The following is a 404-nucleotide window of genomic DNA, read 5'->3' as shown; positions in this document are numbered from 1 at the left end:
TGGAGGTCGAGCACTGGTAGGTTAGTGGAGCAGACCAGGTCGAGGATGTGTCCTTTGTCATGGGTGGGGAATGTGACATGTTGGATGAGAGTGAAGTTTTCCAGTAAAATGGTGAATTCTGATGACAGCTTGCAGGTGGGGGAGTCTATTTGGATGTTTAAGTCACTGAGTAGCAGCAGACATGAAGAGAGAGATGAGGCTAGTGTGAGGTGTTCTGTAAAATCAGAGAGGAAGGAAGGATTTGGTTTAGGTGGCCAGTAGATGAGGATAACTGTCATGAGGAAAGAGCTTTGAAGGCGAGATATTCAAATGAAGATAATAAGGGTAGGGTGAGTTCAGTGATCCAGAAGTTGTGATTGTAGATAATGGCGAGGGGCGGGGTTTGCAGATGTAATTGTAGCCAG

This window comes from Micropterus dolomieu, linkage group LG02 (assembly GCF_021292245.1).
Source record: "Micropterus dolomieu isolate WLL.071019.BEF.003 ecotype Adirondacks linkage group LG02, ASM2129224v1, whole genome shotgun sequence".
Classification (NCBI taxonomy): Eukaryota; Metazoa; Chordata; class Actinopteri; order Centrarchiformes; family Centrarchidae; genus Micropterus; species Micropterus dolomieu.
Note: the sequence above shows the minus strand (reverse complement) of the source record.